The 25,678-nt window shown below is 43.0% G+C and overlaps 1 long non-coding RNA gene across 1 annotated transcript; it reads right to left on the reverse strand.

Annotated features, from left to right (window-relative positions):
- Positions 1-96: 96 nt before the first annotated feature.
- Positions 97-25,669, reverse strand: LOC133486987 (uncharacterized). The gene is made up of 3 exons (XR_009791190.1): positions 25,559-25,669; positions 12,958-13,023; positions 97-271 (listed from the first exon to the last, which is right to left on the reverse strand). It is a non-coding gene; the product is annotated as an uncharacterized LOC133486987 (long non-coding RNA).
- Positions 25,670-25,678: the final 9 nt, after the last annotated feature.

Consider the following 25,678-nt stretch of genomic DNA (forward strand, 5'->3'; position numbering starts at 1 on the left):
TGGAGGGTGCAATGACAACACAAATGACATTGATGCACTTGTGAATGTCAGGATTCAGGTTGCAAGTTGGACCCAGATGCAGAGAGGCCAGGAAGCTGAGTTTGTGAATAAAGGTTTATTGCAGCTTGGAAGCGAACAAAGGAACTCCGAGAACTAAATCCGGGATTGCGAGGGTTCCAACGAGGACCGGTCTGGTAGGGTAGGAGTCTGTGTTGTCGGTGGGCCGCAAGAGGTCAGCACTGCTTTCCAGGGAGCAAGGGCAAATGGCAGACTGGGGACAATAATTAGGTAGAGGTAACTCACTAGGTCTTCAGGAAGCAAAAAGATAGCCAAGGTGGCTAGGCTACGAACTCGACATAGAGCATTAATAGTCTGACGACGAGTTGCAGTCCCACAGCGTCTTAAGAGCAGTCAGGTGTAATTAGGATGACAAGGTGCAGCTGCTAGACTCCAACACGTCAACCCTGCAAAGCACTCATGGCACACACACACACACACACACACACAATCCAATCCCAATCCATCATGTTCCCAGTTCTGAACTTCACTGTTTGTATGGTGTTTTAGGGTGATGTGCAGTGACAATCCTCCTCCAAACGTGGGGTGCATTATGCAGAGGTGGGTAGAATAGCCAAATATTGTACTCAAGTAAGAGTACTGTTACTTTAGAATAATATGACTCAAGTAAAAGTAAAAAGTAGAGTTGTGAGTAACTTCAGATTTTTCAAATCAGAACATGAACATAAAATAAAATAAATATCAATATATGGGAGTTGACACACACCTGCCATCATTTCTAATTTTTACCTGCCCAAAAAGCAACAACACATACATTGGGCCCTACAGAAACATTTGCTTTATTCACTTAAATTACTTCATGAAGAAGCTGTTTGCTGAACCTATTGATTGTGCGTGCATGTGTGACACCATAGGGATAGTGCTAATTTTGGGACAGGTAGCAAAAGAGACTGAGAAAATTGAGGAATGCTCATCAAACACCTGTTTGGAACATCCCACAGGTGAGCAGGGTAATTGGGAACAGGTGGGGGCCATGATTGGTTATAAAAGGAGCTTTCTGGAATTGCTCAGCCATTCACAAGCAAAGATGGGGTGAGGTTCACCTCTTTGTGAAGAATTCCACCTACAAAGCTTCAACAATTAGTGTCCTCAGTTCCCAAACGTTTATTGAATGTTGTTAAAAGAAAAGGTGATGTAACAGTGGTAAACATGACCCTGTCCCAGCTTTTTTGAACATGTTGCAGCCATAAAATTTAAAGTTAATGATTATCTTCAGCCCACTCGTTAACCTTGTGAGGATAGTTGGTAGAAAATGAATTAATGGATGGATAAATGGAAAATAATAACTTTACTTTGACATGTTGCAACTTCTTCCAAGGTCCCAGCATTTACTGGATAGAATGGCTGTTTTCAAGATGACCAGAAAGGGGCAATATTTGTACCGTGGTATGTGAAGACTGTTTTTTTTTTTCTTTTGTGCCCCACACTGAGAAATAATGATGTAATCTTTGAACTCTCGTTGTTTCAAAACAATAGAGGGAATGCAAGGAATCCTCAGATCTGAAAAATTCTTCTCCACCAAACACGAATTGCTATTCTATGATCCCTGAGGATGATTTGTTTATGCCTGTCATACTTTGTTTGCTATTAAATTTGTACATGTAGATCTTCTACATATACCTATTATTACTGGTTAGATGGCTGGTAAACACAAAGTCGATCAATGTCCGCTGTGGAAGAACATTACTGCTCGATCAGTGAGTCACAATTGTTTTTTTTGTTTTTTTATCTAAACCATGGCAGCCAGTGAACTCTGACTGGGATCCCTTTGGAGGCTCATGTGAAGGTCATCTCTCAGCTTTGGGACCCTACCATATCTTGTCTCGTCCTGTTTTGTCTGAAAGACTCTAGACTTTCCTGTGTCTGAAGGGCAAGGATGACATTCTAACACATTCAAGGGAGCAAACAACAGAAATTGTTTCTTCAGTTAGTTAGTTAGTTGCACACAGACACACACTTCGGGGTGTAGCTGATAACACCTCATTTGAGAACGGAAATGTGCACGGTTCGTGTGATCTGTGGCAGGGTGTGTGTTATTTACAGGGAACAATGTGAGCAGAGGGGTCAAGGTCAATTCCAGCTTACAAGAAGTGAAAAAAAAAGGTTTGAGTAGTCAGTATGTGTGTGTGTGCGCATGTGTCTATGTTTGTGTGTAAGCACACCAAAATGGGGAAAACAGCTCCTCTGGAGAATTACAAAGGGGTCAACATCCCTATTTCCTTGTACTGATAAATGAATACCAAGTTTAGAAAATAAAACAAGCTCAAGATGACTTTAGGCCTGCAGTTATAGCGAGATCAGAACAGCACAGCAGAAACAGATTTTGCGCTTGTAAAACATAACTGACAATATGTGAAAAACTATAATGTTCAGTAACAGAGTATCACCCGTAATACCACTAACATAACAAATAATTGTTTTGTATGATTGATGGTTATGATGAAATTGTTAAAAAAAAAATATTATATACGGTATTATTTTTGCATTAAGAGACAGATGGTGTAGTGGTTCATGTGCCTGAGTTCTCAGTCAGTGATGGTGTGAATGAAGATGTGAATGGTCATTTGTCTACGTATGAGGTGTGTCAGAAAATAAAAGATATAAAAGATATATTTCAAATCCAAACTATGAGTTTTCCCCTTCAATGTGGGCCAGATGATGAACCAAGCACGTCTACAAAGATATTGTGGGCCGAGAATTGTGGCAGGACAACTCGCGGCTTCGTCATCATGACAATGCGCCTGCTCACAATGCCGGTTCACATCTGCCGGTTCCTAGTCGAGAAGAACATCGCCACACAGAGCATCATCCCTACTCCCCTGACCTGGCCCCGTATGAATTTTTTCCTCTTTGCAAAGCTCAAGGGGACCACCAAGGGGACCCGTTTTGAAGACGTGGACGACAACAAGATGGCTGTGACAACGGCGCTGCGGAGGATCCTGAAAAGATGATGCATGAAAGCATGGCAGAGAAGATTGGGAAAGTGTACTAGACTCCAGGGGAATTACTTTGAAGGGGAAAACTTGTAATTTGTAGTTTAGATTTGAAATACAGTAATCCCTCATTATATTTGCAATAGGTGAAATGTGCGAAGTAGCGACCGCACACACGCACACACGCACACATATATGGAAATGAATGGATGGATTGAGGTCGCCCTTTGCTCCAAGAGCCACTCTATGGCTCAAGGACCTCATGTTACACTTAGACCTAGAGAAAGTTAAATTTAATCTGGAGGGGTACACCTGGGAAATTTGAATCTGTTTGGGGCTGCATGATTAACTACATAGCCAAATTAAAGATACTACAGGGATAATGGAAAACGCACTTTTGTTTCAAAGTTTTGCTGTGCTTTTATGGATACTTCTTACAACCCCAATTCCAATGAAGTTGGGACATTGTGTTAAACATAAATAAAAACAGAACACCTCCATCCATCCATTTTCTTTACCGCTTATCCTCACTAGGGTCGCGGGCTGCTGGAGCCTATCCCAGCTATCTTAGGGCGGGAGGCAGGATATACCCTGAACCCTGGTCGCCAGCCAATCACAGGGCACATTCACCCTCACATTCACACCTATGGCCAATTTAGAGTCTTCAATCAATCTACCACGCATGTTTTGGGATGTGGAAGGAAACCGGAGTGCCCGGAGAAAACCCACTCAGGCACGGGGAGAACATGCAAACTCCACACAGGCGGGGCCGGGATTTGAACCCTGGTCCCCAGAACTGTGAAACAGATGTGCTAACCAGTCACCCACCGTGCTGGCAAACAGAATGCAATGATTTGCAAATCATGTTTAACCTATATTTAATTTAATGTTCAAACTGATCAACTTTATTGTTTTTAGCAAATAATAGTTAACTTGGAATTTTATGGCTGCAACACATTCCAAAAAAGCTGGGACAGGTGGCAAAAAAGACTGAGAAAGTTGAGGAATGCTTATCAAACACCTGTCTGGAACATCCCACAGGTGAACAGGCTAATTGGGAACAGGTGTGTGCCATGATTGGGTATAAAATGAGCTTCCCTGAATTGCTCAGTCATTCACAAGCAATGATGGGGCAACGTTCACCTCTACGTGAACAAGTGCGTGAGAAAATAGTCGAACAGTTTAAGGACAATGTTCCTCAATGTAGAATTGCAAGGAATTTAGGGATTTCATCACCTACGGTCCATAATATCATCAAAAGGTTAAGAGAATCTGGAGAAATCACTGAATGTAAGCAGCAAGGCCGAAAACCAACATTAAATGCCCGTGACCTTCGATCCCTCAGGCGGCACTGCATCAAAAACCAACATCAATGTGTAAAGGATATCGCCACATGGGCTCAGGAACACTTCAGAAAACCAATGTCAGTAAATACAGTTCGGCGCTCCATCCATAAGTGGAACTTGGAACTCTACTATGCTTAGCAAAAGCCATTTATCAACAACACCCAGAAACGCCGCCGGCTTCTCTGGGCCCGAGCTCATCTAAGATGGACTGATGCAAAGTGGAAAAGTGTTCTGTGGTCCGACGAGTCCACATTTCAAATTGTTTTTGGAAATTGTGGACGTCGTGTCCTCCGGGCCAAAGAGGAAAAGAACCATCCGGACTGTTACCGACGCAAAGTTCAAAAGCCAGCATCTGTGATGGTATGGGGCTCTGTCAGTGCCAATGGCATGGGTAATTTAGACATCTGTGAAGGCACCATAAATGCTGAAAGGTACGTACAGGTTTTGGATAAACATTGGAATTGGGGTTGTATTTGCCTATGTTGAGAAGGCAGGAAGTGCTGTGGATGTGAATTTATTATTTTTGTTATTATTATTATTATTATTATTCATGCACTGCTTATCCTCACTAGGGTCGCGGGGGTGCTGGAGACCAGACCAGCTGACTCTGGGCGAGAGACAGTGTACACCCTGAACTGGTCGCCAGCCAATCGCAGGGCACAAATAAACAAACAACCATTCGCACTCACATTCACACCTACGGGCAATTTAGAGTCTTCAGTTAACCTACCATGCATGTTTTTGGAATGTGGGAGGAAACCAGAGTACCCGGAGAAAACCCACACAGGCACAGGGAGAAGATGCAAACTCAACACAGGTGAGGCCAGATTTGAACCCGGCTCCTCAGAACTGTGATGCAGACATGCTAACAAGTCATCCACAGTGTCACCTTATTATCCATCCATTTTCTGTACCGCTTATCCTCACTGTGGTCGCGGGCTGCTGGAGCCGATCCCAGCTATCTTCGGGGGAGAGGCGGGCTACACCCTGAACCGGTCACCAGCCAATCACAGGGCACATAGAAACAAACAACCATTCGCCCTCAAATTCACACCTACGGGCAATTCAGAGTCTTCAATCAACCTACCATGCATGTTTTGGGGATGTGGGAGGAAACTAGAGTACCCGGTGAAAACCCACGCAGGCACGGGGAGAACATGCAAACTCCACACAGGTGGGGCTGGGATTTGTACCCCAGGCCTCAGAACTGTGGGGCAGATGTACTAACCAGTTGCTCACCTGCCGCCCCGCCTTATTATTATATTATTGTTGTTGTTGTTATTATTATTATTGTTGTTCCTATTGTTTTTGTTATTGTAATTTCTTTCCTCTTTTTTGCATATACAGTATGTATAATCTTGTTTGTAGATATACAGTACGTACAGTATATCTAGATATCTGGCAAAGTGTGATAGCTTTTTGTTGTTGTAGTTTTTTCCCTGGGGTTACTGTTGTTGGGCAGCACATTGGTGGACTGGTTCACACATCTGCCTCACATTTCTGAGGACCAGGGTTCAAATCCGGCCTCGCTTGTGTGAGTTTGCATGTAGACGAGTCTAAATTACCGGTAGGTGTGAATGTGAGTGTGAATGGTTGTTTGTTTCTATGTTCCCTGAGATTGGCTGGCAACCAGTTCAGGGTGTATCCTGCCTCTCGCCCAGAGTCAGCTGGGATAGGTTCCAGCACGCTTGCGACCCGCATGAGGATAAGTGGTACGGAAAATGCATGGGTGGTTCTTGTTGTTTTTTTTTTCTTTTTTGGGGGGTGGGCGAGAGGATGGGATAGAGGAAAAGCGCTATGTTGCCCTTTGTGTATTCAATTTTTTTGTGAAATCAATAAAAATATTTACAATTTTAATTATTTTTTTCTTATTTTTATTCATCTATTGTTTTTTTACATTTTTAATGTAACCATTTACACTCACATTCACATTCATTAACCTACCATGCATGTTTTTCGGATGTGGGAGGAAACCGGAGTACCCGGAGAAAACCCACGCAGGCACGGGGAGAACATGCAAACTTCACACGAGGCCAGGATTTGATCCCCAGTCCTCAGAACTGTGAGGCAGATGTGCTAACCAGTCATCTACCGTGCCATACTAAAGAAATAATATTTGCTTTATTCACTTTAATGACTTCATGAAGAAACTGTTATTAGAAGTCGATGATGAAGTCTAAAAATAGATTGCGCACGCACTAATGGATAAATAAAAGTAGAAAGCGGCATGTCCATCATTGTAAAGGAGTTTCGATTCTTCACATAAATACTCAAGTAAAAGTAAAAAGTATGGTTAATTCTCTCTCTCTCTTACAAGTACAATTTCTCCAAAATGTTACTTGAGTAAATGTAACGGAGTAAATATAGCGCGTTACTACCCACCTATGGGAGAGACTGCATACATTCAGAGGCAGAGCCAAGTCGCTGGTTAAATACTGAGAAATGGATTAACACGGTCTTCAGTGGAAAACAAAGTTAGCATTAAATTCAGGTCAAGTACAGGTTAGAACTTTCAATATTTGAACTCTTATGGGAGGACAAAATGAAGCATATGGAAGTCATTTGTGTCTTTATGTTTCTGTCACTGATTTGGATGACACTGTTTGGTTTTCTTCTGACTAGAAGAAGCACACATGAACAAGATCCAGGTCAGTTACTAGACGATTTCAGAAAATGCTGAGTGTACAAAACTGTGGATAGGGAAGTGTTGATTGTATTTTGCCATGGAAACCTAAAGCCTAAGAAAACAAACAATGGAGTCTGACGTACCTGATTTTGTCATGACATGTTGCCACAGCAAATGTAGAAATAGTAAAAGGACCTGCAAAATGTGTTTCCCTCAGAAATTTGTGTGAATGCGGAGAGATACTGTCACCACTCTGAGACCGATAGGGAGGCAGGCAGGCAGGCAGCTAAGTAGATAGCTAGGTAGGTCGATATTAAGATTAAGATGTTACATGTTGGTAAATGCTGATTAATACAATTGTGCTTCAAGCCTAATTGTACTACAGTAATATTTGTACAATGAGGGAAAAGTGGAAAATATATTGACAGTGATATATATGATTGACGGTGATATATATATATATATATATCCATATATATATATATATAGATATATATATATATATAATGTTGAATTATAATAGTCGCAAAACTGTATGTACTGTATGTACATGCATGAAACATCTTTTGAGATGCGTAATATATAGTGCATAATTTCTATATTGCACATATAACAAATGCAATGAACTGAGGACAATATTTGACAGGATTCTGCTGGGATCTTCTGGCTATGCCATGACATCAAGTTTGCTGCAAGAGTGTGGTGAAGGTTAAAGGTAAAAGCAAGTTAAAACCAAAATGAAGAGCAGCGACTGTAAAATACCACATGTAATTACAAAGACAATAAATCTCTAACAGGGTACACTAAATAAAATACCGCAAATGCGTTTCGTCCCACCATGTGTGTCCATGTCTCCCACTGTGCAGGTCATGTCTCTGCAGGTCTGTGCTGGGCTCAACTGCTTTAGCCATGAGATCATATGATGTCATCCCCTTCCTGCTGAACCCTGTGTGAGTGCTTACCGGGAGGCAGAGAACAACTAACAAGAGTTTTATAGAAATATAGGGTATATGCAAGGAAAATGTTTTTCTTTTCAACAGCAATGCATTATAAGTTAATACTGTATATAGCTTAACACCAAGATAGTTTTATCTGTGTACTATAATATAGTCTTATTAAAAGAAACACTTCAGTTTTTCTTTTTGTTTCCCAATCAATTTTAGGGCTGTCAGTTTTGTTCTAAGTGTTTGTTTCCTCTGCCTTTTTCATTGAATCTGAATTCATTCAGCCAGTTTGGATCAGCGTAAAAAAGATTAAAAAATAAAAATCCAGTCACCTAATAGAGCTCGGTTGACTTTGTCCATACTATCTTGAACTGAAGAGGACGCAAAACTAAACTAAGATAGTCAATCATAAACAAGTAATCCATCCAAATGTGTGATTAATTTTCTCATCTATTTTTACTTTTACTGAAGATGGTTAAGAAAAACAAGAAACCAACCAACAGAAAAAGATGTTTAAAGTAGCTGGAAACAGCACAGTGGATTATGAACTAATGCACCAGTTCCTTTCAATTATAAGGACAAACAACTACACTCCAATGCTGTCTACCATGCAGAACAGAAGTGGAAGCTCATTTGCTTGGGCAGTGCCCAGTACAGGCATATTTAGGTTGTGAAGAAAAACATGGAAAAGACTGGCTGTCCGCTACCAGTATTACACTATCCATCAGCATTATACAGTCCACTTCTTTTTTTTTTTTAGGGGGGTGGGGGCATCAGATCACAATCAGATCAGATCAGAATCATCTTTATTTGCCAAGTATGTCCAAAAAACACACAAGGAATTTGTCTCCGGTAATTGGAGCCGCTCTAGTACAGACAGTCAATTGACAGAGAACACTTTTGAGACATAAAGACATTGAGAAAAACAGGCACTGAGCAATAAAGGGGTGCTAGTTATGTGGTAATGCCGGTACATTCTTTTTTATTTATTTTTTTTGACAATTGTGCAAAAAGATGCAGAGTCCTCGAGCACAATATTGGTCAACAACAGATATGCAAATAGTGCAGCGTGGTGAGACTACTACAGTGAGTGCACGAGTAATATATAATTGGCCCGACAGAAATGTGACAACAAACTCAAGACAAAAAATTGCCAGCATGTTGCAATCGAATTGAAGGTTAGGTGTTTAAGAAGTTGATTGCAAGAGGGAAGAAGCTGTTGGAATGTCTGCTAGTTCTAGTTTGCATTGATCGGTAGCGCCTACCTGAGAGGCATGACGCAGAGGGTAAGAGTACGTCCTGAAACTGGAGGGTCACAGTTCGCATCCCCGCCCGAGCACATGCCGTTGTTGTGTCCCTGGGTAAGACACCTAACCCGCATTGCCTATGGATTAATGTGGTTGGATGTTTGTTGGTGGTCAGAGGGGTCGTAGGTGCAGAATGGCAGCCATGCTTCTATCAGACTGCCCCAGGGCAGCTGTGGTTACACAAGTAGCTTACCATGACCAGGTGTGACTGAGCAGAGAATGAATAATGCGTGAAATTGTAAAGCCTCTTTGAGTGCCTAGAAAAGCGCTATATAAGTGTAATGCATTATTATTATTATTATTTAGGGTTAGGTATTGTCAATAATGCATTTAGAATATCATAGTACATTCTTAAAGTGCATTCCAAACAATAGAAGTTGGTGGTCTAAGTCTTGATCAATAACACGATGCGAATCAAACTAGTGTGGTGAAGGTTATGGAGGTGTACCTGCAAAGGTTGAATCAAGGTAACTGGACTAGTCTTGCTTATTCAGGACATTTCACCTTTCATCTAAAAGGCTTCTTAAGTTCTAGGGTTAGGTGTAGTCTCACAGCTGCCACAAAATAAACTTAAGAAAACAAGATGATAGAAAGTCAAAGGGCAGATACATAAAGCTAAATGTTTGATGAGATTGGACAATTACTGACAATTACTGTTTAACATTTTACACTGAGTTTGATACAACTCGTTTTTGTTTTTTGCTGTCAGGGTTGAGTGTGTGTGTGTTGTGTGTGCAGTAATACATACACACACTCACACACACACACACAAACACGCACACATACACACACATAGCAGACAGTTCATCACATGCAAACATTTTCACTGCATGCCTCTGTTAATCTTGCATGAGGTCATTATGCTTTCCGCTTCATACGAGCTTCCAGTGAATCCAGATGCAAGGGAAAAGATTTGGTGTCACCTTACACTTTATCAGACACGACTATGGCCAGACAAATCCAAAGGTCATCTGGAAACACATCCAGACACTATGACACATACACACACACTCACATGCAGCGCTTGAGTCACACAGTTGTGGTGTGTTAGAGGTACAGGTACCTGTTTGTCATCATGTGGGACAAGATGCACATAAATCACACACAAATGAATAGTCAGTGAACCAGTGGGGGCATGATGATGTCATTGTGTCTGACACATCTGATTTGTCTGTGGGTCTCTATATACATGGATGACCTGTGTCTTAGTGTACTGTGTACACTGTTTTACAACATGTGCTTTCGTTGCACAGATGAACACAACAAAGTAAATTGATTTATTGTGGAAGAATTAAAGCAAACAAGATCAAAGATGGAGGTAGGGGGGACAAATGAGAGTGAGATCAGTCATTCCTAGCTGCTCTCTGCATCCCTTTGCCCCCTTAAAAGGGCAAAACTACTGGAGCTCATTTCGCCATCCATGTCTTAGTGCGCCTCATCTTCAATATCAGTGAAGTGAAGTGAATTTAATGGCGAGTGTCCCTCCCCAGGATCCAAGCTCATAACAACACAATACCACAATGTCACTCTACAAAAACCAGGACCATAAAAACATTTTCCACAGTGCAATCTGTACGACTCACTGCATCACATTCAATCTCTTGTTTGTTGGCTTTGCCCGCCTTCTCAGTTATTCTCTCATAAATGCTCTTCGCTCCTTAGTTCAACAAGACCCGACAGGGGCATGCTGGTCAAGAGGGAATTCAATATTGCTTGCTTAGGGAAAGAGCCAAAGACAAGACAAAATAAGAACACCCACACCCACACAGACACACACACAGAGACACACACACACACACACACGGGGAGGCGGGGCAGTCTTGGAGGGGATAGTTGGAGGTTGGGGGTGGCCGAAATGAACAGTGTAAATGTGGAAGAAAGACAGGCAGAGAGAGAGGAAGGAAAAGCCTTCCTTAAAAGGCTGTGTTTGTAGATAGAGAAGGGTGTCTCAGTGTTTAAATGTACTTGTGAGTGTGCATTCCCAAGCTATTCTCTAATCTATTTGTTAACAGGTAGGCGTGAGCCATCCAGATCCACAAGTTTCATAAGAAAGACTCTACAGAGAGACATTTACTTATATCTACAGTATGTACTGTACATGTGCATTTTACTAGGAAAGAGTCTGTGGTTGGATTCATTTGTAGTGTAGTCAGGCCTCCTATTTGGCAAACACATGCACAGACATATAGATATACACATGCACATGTATGCATACGCATGAATAGCCACTCATTGCTCTAGACACATGAACTTCAAACATCAACAAACCTGGGAAAGGTTCCAGATTGTTGTCTCTCCCAATTTGTCAACCCTCTCGTCCAATCTGTGTGATTGTCTTAATATGGCCAGGGAGTGGAAAGACACCCGTGTAGGAGTCACTAAAGTAAATGACCCAAAGTTCCTCGCCTCTTTTTCCAAACAGGAGTCAAGTGTTTATTTAATCTTTGAAAGGTACATACATTGTGTGGGATTTGGCTAGTCACTGTAAGATGATGCCGTATTGAATACTCTGCATTGTAGATATACAGTAAAAGATGTTGTTTTTCAGTATCTGTCTGTATTACGCTTGGCTTTTTTTTTTTTTTGTCTTGCTGCTGACATTTTAGCATGGTTTGATGCTGTACAGAATAACGCTTGGTACTTTTTTATCTCTGGACTTGCAGCTTTTATATTCATAAACTCATCATAATTGTTATTATCTGTTGGATAATTTCCTGCGGCACGGTGGACGACTGGTTGGAGCGTCTGCCTCACAGTTCTGAGGACAGGGGTTCAATGCCCCGCCTGTGTGGAGTTTGCATTTTCTCCCCGGGCACTCTGGTTTCCTCCCACATCCCAAAAACCTGCATGGTAGGTTAATTGACGACTCTAAAAATTGCCTGTAGGTGTGAATGTGAGCGCAAATGGTTGTTTGTTTGTATGTTCCCTGCGATTGGCTGGCAACCAGTTCAGGGTGTACCCCGCCTCCTGCCCGATGATAGCTGGGATAGGCTCAGAAAATGGATGGATGGATGGATAATTTCCTTTAACGTTTGACTTGAGTGTGATTGTGCTACCACCACTCTCTGTCCTTTCCTTCATTCGCCTTGCCTTTGATGTGACAGAGCCTTCTTACCCAAGAGACCAAGGCAGTTGCATAATTTTGGTGTGAAAGGCGGGGGGGACGAATAATTTTTGGGGGATAACTTCCCCCATGGCAATTATTTATTTATTTTTTCCCTTTATCCAATTTTAAGTGCATCAATCGGGTGTATTTTGAGTGTCACATGGAGCACAATTATATATATAAAAAACAGTCCAGAGCAGTGATTCTCAAACCTTTGATACCTTTGACATTAAAATAGGGTAGCGTAGTAGGCCAAAATGTGCATCAAAAATGAGGGAGAGGTTTTATTTAATATTATTGTAAGCCAACGTAACAGTTTGAACATTACCACTGTGCTTAAATATCTCCATCCTTCCATCCATTTTCTGAGCCGCTTCTCCTCACGAGGGTCGCGGGCGTGCTGGACCCTATCCCAGCTATATTAGGTTAGAAGGTGGGGTACACCCTGAACTGGTTGCCAGCCAATCGCAGGGCATGCTTAAATATAGGAAAATTAAAAACTATCCTTGAAAAAGGATTCAATTAAATAATATTACACAAAGTTAAATAAAAAAGTGTACCTAAATGTTTGAAAAGAAACAGTTCTAAAAGATTAAATGTGAATGTATTGTACTTACCAGTTCAGGTTGTACCCCGCCTCTCGCCCGGAGATAGCTGGGATAGGCTCCAGCACGCCCGCGACCCTAGTGAGGATAAGCGGAACAGAAGATGAATGAATGAATGTCTTGTACTTACACGTTAAATACAACTGAATGGTCCTTAAGAAGGTTTGAACATTTAATTCAGTGATTCTTTCATGTACCACCAGAGGGAGGCCGCGTACCACTGGTCGTACTCGTACCACCCTTTGAGAACCACTGGCCTAGAGCAGTGGTTCTCAAAGCTAGTGCAGGGGAGTCAAACAAATTTTTGTTGTGGGCCACATCATAGTTATGATTTCCTTCAGAGGGCCCTTATGACTATGAAAACCATATAATTATTGTCACCTCACCATATTATTTCATATACACAATTGCCCTAACAATTGAGTGTTACATAAAGTATATTGTTAGTAACGAAATTAATTTTAAATCAGAAGTCATGGAAAATTGTGGCATACAACTTCACGTTAAAGGGTTTGGTGAAATAAAATGCTTGTAATATCTGTTAAAAGTCAAGAAAAAATTGTATGAAAAGAACAAACCTATTAAGCAAGAAATACACTACACACTAATTGCTTTAGTGGGCAACACAAACTGCTGTGGTGGGCTGGATCAGGCCCCCAGCCCTTGGGTTTGACACCTGTGCTCTTCTGATATGTGAAAAAAATCACTTACCATATTTTCGCGACCATAAGGCGCACTGTATTAAAAGGCGCAGTCTCAGTTACAGGGTCTATTTCTGTATTTAACACATACATAAGGCGCACCGTATTATTGGGCGCAGGCATGGTAAAACATATGCTAGCTTAAAATATACGGTATGATGAATGCACGCTAAAACATACGCTAGCATGTATGCTAGCGTATGTTTTTAAAAAGGCAGCGGGAGCAAAATTGAGTTCGGTTGTACCTTATTGAAGTATTTAACAATGTACTCACGTTATTTTTTGATCAATCCTCATCCACAAATCCATCATAGTCCTCATCTTCTGTATCTGAAATGAACATGCCGGGTTCCCTCTCGTCATTGTCGGAGTCCGTCTCGTTGCCGGGGGGCTGTTCAGTATTGATGCCGGCGTTTTCCTGCTTTCTCCACTTGCGAACCATGGATTCGTTGATCTTGAATTCTCTCACGGCTGCTCGATTCCCATGTTCCTCCGCGTAACTGATAGCTTGCAGTTTAAACTGTGCTTCGTAAGCGTGTCTCTTCGTAGGTGCCATTTTCGGGAGTCCTTAGCCAAACTGATGTTGTTTTGCACAATGCACATACTGGCGCTATATACCTACTGGGGGCGTGCACTTGGCACCAGGACACCCTAGGTCGTAGTTCGATGATCGACTTTGTGGTCGTGTCATCGGACTTGCGGCCGCATGTCTTGGACACTCGGGTGAAGAGAGGGGCGGAGCTGTCAACTGATCACCACCTGGTGGTGAGTTGGCTCCGATGGTGGGGGAAGATGCTGGTCTGACGTGGCAGGCCCAAACGTATTGTGAGGGTCTGCTGGGAACGTCTGGCGGAATCCCCTGTCAGAAGGAGTCTCAACTCCCACCTCCGACAGAACTTTGTCCATGTTCCGGGGGAAGCGGGGGACATCGAGTCCGAGTGGACCGTGTTCCGCGCCTCCATTGCTGAGGCGGCTGACCGGAGCTGTGGCCATAAGGTGGTGGGTGCCTGTCGTGGCGGCAATCCCCGAACCCGTTGGTGGACACCAACGGTGAGGGATTCCGTCAAGCTGAAGAAGGAGTCCTATCGGGCCTTTTTGGCCTGTGGGACTCCTGAGGCAGCTGATGGGTACCGGCTGGCCAAGCGGAATGCAGCTTTGGTGGTTGCTGAAGCAAAAACATGGGCATGGGAGGAGTTCGGTGAAGCCATGAAGAAAGACTTCCGGACGAATTCGAGGAAATTCTGTTCCACCGTCCGACATCTCAGGAGGGGGAAGCAATGCACCATCAAAACTGTGTATAGTGGGGATGGGGCGCTGCTGACCTCGACTCGGGACGTTGTGAGCTGGTGGGGAGAATACTTCGAAGACCTCCTCAATTCCACCGACACGCCTTCCCATGAGGGAGCAGAGTCTGGGTTCTCTGAGGCGGGCTCTCCTATCTCTGGGGTTGAGGTCACCAAGGTTGTTAAAAAGATCCTCGGTGGCAAGGCTCCGGGGATGGATGTGATTCGCCTGGAGTTCCTAAAGGTTCTGGATGTTGTGGGGCTGTCCTGGTTGACACGCCTCTGCAACATCGCGTGGACATCTGGGACAGTGCCTCTGGATTGGCAGACTGGGGTGGTGATCCCCTTTTTTAAGAAGGGGGACCAGAGGGTGTGTTCCAACTACAGGGGGATCACACTCCTCAGCCTCCCTGGTAAGGTCTATTCAGCGGTGCTGGAGAGGAGGGTCCGTCGGGAAGTTGAATCTCAGATTTAGGAGGAGCAGTGTGGTTTTCGTCCCGGCCGTGGAACAGTGGACCAGCTCTACACCCTTGGCAGGGTCCTCAAGGGTGCATGGGAGTTCATCCAACCAGTCTACATGTGTTTTGTGGACTTGGAGAAGGCGTTCGACCGTGTCCCTCATGGAGTCCTGTGGGGGGTCCTTCGGGAGTATGGGGTACCGAACCCCCTGATACAGGCTGTTCGGTCCCTGTACGATCGGAGTCAGAGTTTGGTCCGCGTATCCGGCAGTAAGTCGGACTCGTTTCCGGTGAGGGTTGGACTCCGCCAAGGCTGACCTTTGTCACCGATTCTGTTCATAACTTTTATGGACAGAATTTCAAGGCGCAGCCGAGGCGTAGAGGGGGTCCGGTTTGGTGGCCTCAGTATTGCATCTCTGCTTTTTGCAGATGATGTGGTTCTGTTGGCTTCATCAAGCCGTGACCTCCAACTCTCACTGGAGCAGTTCGCAGCTGAGTGTGAAGCGGCTGGGATGAGAATCAGCACCTCCAAATCTGAGACCATGGTCCTCAGTCAGAAAAGGGTGGCGTGCCTTCTCCAGGTCGGGGATGAGATCCTGCCCCAAGTGGATGAGTTCAAGTATCTTGGGGTCTTGTTCCCGAGTGAGGGAAGAATGGAAAGGGAGATCGGATCGGTGCAGCGTCTGTAGTGAGTCGGACTTTGTATCGATCCGTTGTGGTAAAGAAGGAGCAAAGCCGAAAGGCGAAGCTCTCGATTTACCAGTCGATCTACGTTCCTACCCTCACCTATGGTCACAAGCAGAACAAGAACAAGATCCCGGATACAAGCGGCCGAAATGAGTTTCCTCTGCAGGGTGTACTGCTCTGCCTTAGAGATAGGGTGAGAAGCTCGGTCATCCGGGAGGATCTCAGAGTAGAGCCGCCGCTCCTCCACATCGAGAGGAGCCAGATGAGGTGGCTGGGGCATCTGATTCGGATGCCTCCCGGACGCCTCCCTGGTGAGGTGTTCCGGGCACGAACCAGCGTGAGGAGACCCCGGGGACGACCAAGGACACGCTGGAGAGACTACATCCTTCGGCTGGCCTGGGAACGCCTCGGGATCCCCCCGGAAGAGCTGGATGAAGTGGCTGGGGAGAGGGAAGTCTGGGCGTCCCTGCTAAAGCGACTGCCGCCGCGACCCGACCTCAGATAAGCGGTAGAAAATGGATCGATGGATGGATGGGGGCGTGCCTTTAGCGTCCTCTTTCACGCGCACCCTTCCCCCTTTAACGTCCGCATGCTATCCTCAGTCACGTCCGCCTTTCCTCTATATAAGTAGCGTGTTGGCAGGAAATGCACCCAGTCAGTCAAGCGGAACGCTCATCAAAGTCACACAACAACATTTACAGATTTTGGAACTCGGTGCACACATAAGGCGCGTCGCATTATAAGGCGCCCCGTCCATTTTGGAGAAAATGTAAGACTTTTAAGTGCGCCTGATCGTCGTGAAATTTTGCACAAGGTTGCAGTGGCTTCATAGAAAATAAAATCCATTACAATACTTTGGTTATGTGCAGTTTTTAACTTTTAACTACAATATATTTGCATTTTATCCATCCATTGGATTGTAAATCATTTAATTGAATGACTACCTACAGTTTTTCTGTGTTTGCTTTCTATATTTAAGCGCAGTGTTAATGTTCAAACCATGCATAATGAAATTAAATATATTTTTTAGGAATAAAACCTGTGCTTCGTTTTTGATGAACAGTTGGGCATACTACGCTACTCTATTTTAATGTTGGTCATTATGGTGGTACTTGGGGTTCCAAGTATTTTTTTAGGTACTATTGGGGTACGTAAAAAGTTTGAGAAGCGCTCGCTGGCCAAGATGCTCTTAAATACAAACAGTTCATAGCCAGATGCAGTATTTCACAGACATAAGTGCTTGTTCATGAACACACTGCTTCAAACTCTAATTTACCATACCCCCTTGCAGATGCTCCCTAGCTGTCATTGTCCTTTCACTGCCTCTTCATCCTCTTTGCTACCATTCCACCTGATTTTCAGTCACAGCTCACTGGACTATGGGGAACCTTAAAAGGTGGTGGCAGCTGCGTTACAAACATATCAGGGATTTTTCTACAGGGATTGGGAAATGTGTCTTTCTTGGGAGGAAGCGGCATGGCGCTCATACCCACGTGCGCACACACACACACACACACTCACACACACACACATTGTTTCTGCTTACTTGAGACTCACTGGGCAGTGCACTGCTCATTTGGTTGAAGCAAATTGATCATCTGACGTCAGCTTGTTAAAGTTTCTACGTAACTAGTAGTATCGCCACACTGCACTATTTGCATATCTGTTGTTGACCGATACTGGCCACTCATGCCAGAGTAGCACCTGCTCCATTTGCACACTGATTGAGGAGTATTGGCAACATTTGCACAACCAACATTGTCCCAGATTATCGCGCTACTCATCACTTTAAACTGCATACACTCCTTGAAGTCTCGGCGCCCTTTGCACAATGGTCATTGCACCGGACTATTGCAATATTAGTCATTCGAACTGCTCTAAGTGCTAGAGGACTCGGCATCTTTTGCACAATTGTCAAAAAAAATTTTTTTTACCGGCATTACCAGATAACTATTAACCCTTTATTGCTCAGTGACTGTTTTTCTTTTGTCAATGTCTTTATGTCTCAAAAGTGTTTTCTGTCAATTGACTCTCTGTTGTCGTACTAGAGCAGCTCCAACTACCGGAGACAAATTCCTTGTGTTTTTTGGACATACTTGTCAAATAAAGATGATTCTGATTCTGATTCTGATTCTGGTAACGTGATTGCGCCAGCCAAGTGTCATTTACACAATAGACCAATACACTGCTGTTGTGGACGGGAGTTTTCCTCATGGTCCTAGTGCTTGTCGGATGTCCATTATTGTGTTACATTGCTCAGGGGACAAAACCAGCCCTCTGAAAAAGTGCAGGGGACATCGCCCCCACGTTGCTCCGTAAATTATGCCTATGGACCAAGGGAACCAGTATGAATGGTGCGTTCAATTTTCAGTGATTCTTTTTTTGCAGCCTTTGCAATTCTTTCTCAATGCAATGCCCACAATTGTCCTCCGATTTACAGGTGATCAGTCCATGATGTAATCCACCATCAGAGATGGGTAGGAATGCGCTACATTTACTCCGTTTCATTTCACCAAGTAACATTTTGGATAAATTGTACTTGTCAGACTAGTTTTAATGAAGCATACGTTTTGCTTTTACTTGAGTGTTTATGTTAAGAAGAAATGGTACTTTTACTCCATTACAATAATCTACATGCCGCTCACTACTTTCATTTATCAATAATTGCGTGTGCAATCTATTTTTAGACTTACATTTTCGACTTCTGCATTGGGCAACGTAGCTCCAATCCACCGTGATTACAACAGTGATTTTTAACTCAAGTTCACCAATCAAACGACACAAGAAAGTCTTATGTTCGCACACAGTCTTCTGTTGGGCTTTGCAGGCCAATCAAAGTGAGTCGTGACAGCAGCGTGCGACTCCTGTTTACATTTCAGACTACGAAAAACAACAACTTCAACATGCAGTATAGTTTTGTCATTGCCCAAACTTGGATATTTCAGCCCACTTCTAACTTGAGAAAACACCTTGTGTTAAGTTGCAGATGTTTATGGTGTTGTTTTGGCTGTGCATATGGCAACATTAGCCCTATTTTATGGTCACAAGTAACTGTAAAACATGCATCTTGTTCTCTCTCTCTCTCTCTCTCTCTCTCTCTCTCTCTTTCTCTCTCTCTCTCTCTCTCTCTCTCTCTCACTCACACACACACATACACTTTATTAGTAAGTCTGGTCAGCAAAAAGCTTCTTCATTCAGTAATTTTAGTGGATAAAGCAAATAATGTTTCTGTAAGGCCCGACGCATGTGTTTTTGTTGTTGTTTTTTTTCAATTAAAAACTGAAATGGTGGCAAGCGTGTGTGGATTCCCATTGAACATGAGTTTGAAGGTGATCTGTTACTTCTGAACACAGTCACATGCCAGTTGGGGAATCCTTGTGCAACCAGATTTTTAAAATTAATTTTATTTAATCATTATTTAACCAGGTCACTGATGGTGTAGTGGTACACTCACCTGACTTTGGTGGGGGCAGGGTCGGTTCAGTTCCCACTCAGTGACGGTGCGAATGGTTGTCAGTGGGTACGGAAAGTATTCAGAGCCCCTTAAATTTTTCACTGTTTTTTTATATTGCAGCCATTTGCTAAAATCCATCCATTTTCTGAGCCGCTTCTCCTCACTAGGGTCGCGGGCGTGCTGGAGCCTATCCCAGCTGTCATCGGGCAGGAGGCGGGGTACACCCTGAACTGGTTGCCAGCCAATCGCAGGGCACATACAAACAAACAACCATTCGCACTCACAGTCACACCTACTGGCAATTTAGAGTCTCCAATTAATGAATGTTTTTGGGATGTGGGAGGAAACCAGAGTGCCCAGAGAAAACCCACGCAGGCACGGGGAGAACATGCAAACTCCACACAGGCGGGGCCGGGGATTGAACCCAGGTCCTCAGAACTGTGAGGCTGACGCTCTAACCAGTCGGCCACCGTGCCGCCATTTGCTAAAATCATTTAAGTTAATTTTTTTTCACCATTAATATACACACAGAATCCCATATTGACAAAAAAAAATAAGTATTCAGACCCTTTGCTCAGTATCTAGTAGAAGCAACCTTTTGAGCTAATACAGCCATGAGTCTTTTTGGGAATGATGCTACACGTTTTTCACACCTGGATTTGGGGATCTGCCATTCCTCCTTGCATATCCTCTCCAGTTCTGTCAGGTTGGATGGTGAACATTGGTGGGCAGCCATTTTCAGGTCTTTCCAGAGATGCTCAATTGGTTTTGGCTGGGCCATTCAAAAACAGTCACGGAGTTGTTCTGAAGCCACTCCTTCGGTATTTTAGCTGTGTGCTTAGGGTCATTGTCTTTTTTGAAGGTGAACCTTCGGCCCAGTCTGAGGATCTGAGTGTATTGGACAGGTGATGAGCAGTGCCTGGTTTTCTCCACACATGCCACTTATAATTAAGGCCAAAAATTTCTATCTTGGTGTAATCAGACCAGAGAATCTTATTTTTCACCATCTTGGAGTCCTTCAGGTGTTTTATTTAGCAAACTCAATGCGGGCTTTCATGTGTCTTGCACTAAGGAGAGGCTTCCGTCGGGCCACTGTGTCATAAAGCCCCGACTGGTGGAGGGCTGCAGTGATGGTTGACTTTCTAGAAGTTTCTCCCATCTCCCGACTGCATCTCTGCAGCTCAGCCACAGTGATCTTTGGGTTCTTCTTTACCTCTCTCACCAAGGCTCTTCTCCCCCGATTGCTCAGTTTGGCCGGACGGCCAGCTCTAGGAAGGGTTCTGATCGTCCCAAGCGTCTTCCATTTCAGGATTATAGAGGCCACTGTGCTCTTAGGAACCTTAAGTGCAGCAGAAATGGTTTTGTAGCCTTGATCAGATCTGTGCCTTACCACAATTCCGTCTCTGAGCACTACAGGCAGTTCCTTTGACCTCATGGTTCTCATTTGCTCTGACATGCACTGTATAGACAGGTGTGTGGCTTTCCTAATCCAGTCCAATCTGTATAATCACCTGCCTGGTGAGCGAGCCTACAGTATTGTGCTGTTTAACAAGTAGAAACAATATACTATAGTATAAGACCATTTCTTGGAGCTGAATTTTACAAAGATTTTATTTTATAAAAATGTTATTTATTATGTTTTAGATTAAGTGATCAGCTGCTCGGTGGGCGACTGGTTAGCACATCTGCCTCACAATTCTGAGGACCCGGGATCAAATCCGGCCTCGCCTGTGTAGAGTTTGCATGTTCTCCTCGTGCCTGCGAGGGTATTCTCCGGGTATTTCGGTTTCCTCCCACATCTGAAAAACATGCATGTTAGGTTGATTGAAGACTCTTAATTGCCCATAGGTGTGAATGTGAATGCAAATGATTGTTTCTTTCTATGTACCCTGCGATTGGCTGGCGACCAGTTCAGGGTGAACGCCGCCTCTCGCCCAGTCAGCTAGGATAGGCTCCAGCACCCCCGTGACACTAGTGAGGATAAGCGGTACGGAAGATGACTGAATGATATTGTTCAGCAATATCTGAATGTTCACATTCAAATTGTATTTAGTTATTTTTATTTTATTTGACGTTCATGCGCTTACATAAAAAATAAATCAGAAGTTATTCACTATTTACTCAGTAATTGAGTAGTTTGTTTGCTGAGTACTTTCTAACTCAAGTACCGTAATTTCTTAATACGCACCCCCAAAGTTGACCTCAAAATTCTGAAAAACCCTTCTACCTATGTATAATGCATTTTTACAATGCATGATTTTGCTTCTACCCATAGGATCAAAACATGAAGTAATATCTGTATTTTGTTAGTTTTTTCAAATAATTATTCTGAAGTTAAGCACTTCATTTGAACACGTAATACATGTACCTATATCATCCTACTTGTTAGTGGGTATATATATATATATATAAATATAGCCATTTGCTTAATAATAATGATAATAATAAGTGTCAAGTGATTTCAATTTTCTAACTTCAGCCTAATTTCACTGAGCATGTGAAATAAGAACATGTCCTTATTATGTGCTGGCACAATCCTCAAATTGATAAGACTGCTTTGTCAGGATGGATGTACAAATTCCCTCTTTTCATAATGTCATGAAATGAGTTGTGGTTGGTGCAGAAAACATGAAAGATATCATGTTAAAGACCTCATCGAGTTGACGCTCCAATGAACTTGTAGGTGAATGCACAGTTTCAAATTGAATGTCCTGAATCTTTCAAGTTGGGAGACTTTTCACCTAAAAATCTAAAAGAAAAATGTCCATACATCCATTCTCAATCCCGCTTAACCTGCTCCAGGTCACAGGGTGTTGGTGCCTGTCTCAGCCGACTTCAGAAAAAAGGTAGACTACACCCTGAACTGGTTTCCAGTCAGTCGCAGGGCAAATATAGACACAGGCAACCATTTGCACTCCCATTCACACCATCACTGAGTGGGAACTGAACCCACACTGCCTGCAATCAAGTCAGGCGACTGTACCACTACACCATCAATGACTACGAAAAATGTCCATATCATAAATTGATTTGAGTCGTAATTGTATAACTCTTGACTGAAGCCAATGGAGGTCCTATGTCATTTGATCTGTTTCTGTGCAAATGATTTGCCTGCTTCCAGTGACCATGAAGATTAGATTTCACATCTAAAAATGGACCTCGCTTTAACAAGTAACATTTTTCCACATTTACTCCAGTTGGTTATATGGGATCAAGGTTTATGTGTGTTGAGTGCCTTTGACTTGGAGTCGGGTAGGGGGGGATGAGTTGAGACAGCAAGTAAAAAGAATGTGGCATATTTGTTAAATTGGCGAAAAAAGAAAGTGACATATTGTTAAAAGTCTGTACTCAAGAGTTAATATGCTCTAGTATAACCTCGGGGAAGGATGTAATTTCGTATTTGGCACATGTACAGTTTCATATATTTGTACGCAAGACACTGAACAAGAGACAGAGAGACAAGAGGCCAAGGATCATTTTAAACAATCACCTCCATCATTTCCAGTCAAAAATTTAACCTAGTTTCCTTAACTGGCTAACAAAGACGAGTTTTTCTGTGACGCTTTCAGTCGGAGCCATACTGCTCTGATTTTTAACTCCTGACTCTAAAACTATTAAAAGCAGACCCTGTCCATGTTACTGTCGGTATGCATCGCATTACATTGATGTTTTACTTCCAATCTTCCCATCTGTAATAGCAGATCTATAAATCTTGAAAATTCCTATTCACAGAACATCCATCCATTCTCTGTAACGCTTATCCTCACTCGCGAACCGAGGATTATTGGCCCTGATTGTCCCCATTTGGGTATTGTACTCATCTCGATACTCTTTAGTCAGCATGTTATTAACAATAATACGTGCTTTTAATCAGTGATGAATCTCTTTTTTTTTTTTTTTTAAAAGAGGGATTTGGATGCCAAAGTTTTGTCGTCTTTGCATAGTTCCACAATATGACATCTCTAAGCCTTGTTTTTATTCTCTGGATACAGAAATTATAATATAGATAATACATAATAAGAGTGTGTATATTGCTACCACAAATGTAGTCAGATGATTAACTGTTTGAAAATACAATTGCAGAACAATAAAACAGAGGATGGCTGTCATGTATCTGAAATTGCAGGACATCGCGTGGAAGCTCAGGTAATCTCCTGAGACTTAAACAGAAGAAGACTAAAGGAAAAACACAAGTGTTTTGTGACGCTACCACAGCGAGGTATTATTGATGGCTAAGTGAAATACTAATAATCATTCATCCATCCATTTTACAACCACCATACTGCCATAATGGCTAATGACTAGCATGCAAATGAACTGGGCACACTAATAGTTGCATAAAACACAGCATAAATCATATTCACCGCACTAAAAATATGAATATTGCTATTTCACAAACAGCTGAGCATCATTGAAGACTGTAAATTGTTTCTAGGTGTGACTATGACTCACAAAGCATAATTCTTGAATGTCTCGAAAGGTTATCTTGAGCAATTATCCTGTAGTGAGTTGTGTAATAAGTGATTTTCTGATTTTTTTTCAATCTGCTTGGGCCAACAATTGCAGATGTTAAACCTGTTTAACATTTGCGATTGCAAATCCTCGTGCGGTTAATACCAAGGCAGACTGAATCCACGGACGACATGACTTTGATGTGAAATGGAACGACAACCAATTAGGCAGCGACCTGAAGCTTTTATGTCGTTTTATGTCTCACCACAACAAAAATAAAAAGAGTTTGGAAATGCAAGGTTGTTACCAGATAAGCTAACAGTTAGCCTAGCTTTTATATTTCTTCTTCTACCACTACTCTTTGTGCTTTCCCCCCCGTCCCTCTCACAATTGTCGATGGAGATATTGTGTGTGTGGTGTGCTGTAATCTCGAATACACACTAAAACAGCAGGAAGCACACACTTGCCGATTTTTTCCTTGTTAATATGTTAAACATTAGCGGCACGGTGTTCGATGGGTTAGAGCGTCTGCCACACAGTTCTGAGGACCGGGGTTCAATCCCCGGCCCCGCCTGTGTGGAGTTTGCATGTTCTCCCCGTGCCTGCGTGGGTTTTCTCCGGGCACTCCGGTTTCCTCCCACATCCCAAAAACATGCAAGGTAGGTTAATTGACAACTCTAAATTGCCCGTAGGTGTGAATGTGAGTGTGAATGGTTGTTTGTTTGTATGTGCCTTGCGATTGGCTGGCAACCAGTTCTGCCCGATGATAGCTAGGATCGGCTCGAGCACGCCCGCGAACCTAGCGAGGAGAAGTGGCTCAGAAAATGGATGGATGGATGGATGGATGTTAAACATTGATATGTGTTGCACTGAAAATGATTGCAACCCCACTGTAAAATGTTTGTAATGGACAAACATAAGAAGAAAATACATAAAAGTGGCTTTTGTTTTTTTATATTGGAATTAGGAATTTAGAAATATATGTAATTTCCAATGAGGGTTGAAAAGTGCAACTGGATTTGTGAGTATACTGAAAGTATTGTAGCTGTCATGAAATCAATGACTGCGCCTATGCATCTTGATATACATTAGATGTATTTTTGCTATTTTTGGCATTATTTCCTGGAAAAACCACATCAGTCCTCCCCAAATTATTATTGTGTGTGGGATCTAGTAATATAACGTCTACAAACTCCACAAGGATGATGTCATTGACCGCCTGGCTCACAAGCCCAACAGCAGACATCTGGCTGTAATTAATGCAACACACACACATACACACACACACACACACACCAAACAGGGCCAAACAGGGGTTAGAGTTTATAAGTAGACGTTTTCATGACATTCCCAGAATCATCAATTCCCTCCATCTTTCTGTCCCTCTCTCTGTCTGCTTTCTTCTCCTTCTCGCCATCCCTTCTCTCGTCCTCTCTCTGTTCTGTCTCCACTCCTCCTCTGCTCATGTCCTCCCACCACTGATGAATTGTAAGCAGAACATTCTTGCCTTTTGAGTAAACTCTCAGCTGGGGGCTGTGTGTGTGCGTGCGTGTGTGTGTGTGTGTGGAACATACATACACACTAACAAGTAGGATGATAGAGGTACGTGCGCCACACGCGGCGATGACATCACACCTTTGACATCTTTAGGCGCGGTCGTGACGTCACTGGTGAAAGAAGAGGCGCGGGGTAGAGGAC

Source organism: Phyllopteryx taeniolatus, chromosome 1 (genome assembly GCF_024500385.1).
Source record: "Phyllopteryx taeniolatus isolate TA_2022b chromosome 1, UOR_Ptae_1.2, whole genome shotgun sequence".
Lineage (NCBI taxonomy): Eukaryota > Metazoa > Chordata > Actinopteri > Syngnathiformes > Syngnathidae > Phyllopteryx > Phyllopteryx taeniolatus.